Below are 298 nucleotides of genomic sequence, written 5' to 3'. Positions count from 1 at the left end.
TACAGCACATCACTTTTATGATACTTTTAGGAACAATGCACAAATAAAGACTATCTATTTAAAAACACTCTCCCTTAATTTTTGGTAATAATACTGCATAAAAATGATTGGCAATGTTATTTTTCACCAGAGAAAAATATAAAAGAGTTAATCAATGAAGATTCTACACGTACTTATCTTGAACTAAAAGTAAATCATAATGGCACACATTTTTCCAGAAGACCTATAATCATACAAAATAATCTGTGCACATGGGTGTAAATTAATGAACCAGAACTTGTAGAATGGTGATTTGTAA

The 298-nt window shown here is 28.9% G+C and overlaps 1 protein-coding gene across 1 annotated transcript in view; it reads right to left on the bottom strand.

Annotated features, from left to right (window-relative positions):
• The window catches only part of LOC119587116 (hypoxia-inducible factor 1-alpha inhibitor-like), a gene marked incomplete at its 5' end in the record, with an annotated part of 20,965 nt that overhangs the window by 2,169 nt on the left and 18,498 nt on the right, over positions 1-298 (bottom strand).

The sequence above is a fragment of the Penaeus monodon genome, chromosome 22 (assembly GCF_015228065.2).
Source record: "Penaeus monodon isolate SGIC_2016 chromosome 22, NSTDA_Pmon_1, whole genome shotgun sequence".
Lineage (NCBI taxonomy): Eukaryota > Metazoa > Arthropoda > Malacostraca > Decapoda > Penaeidae > Penaeus > Penaeus monodon.
Note: the sequence above shows the minus strand (reverse complement) of the source record. Positions and strands in the feature narration are given on the sequence as shown.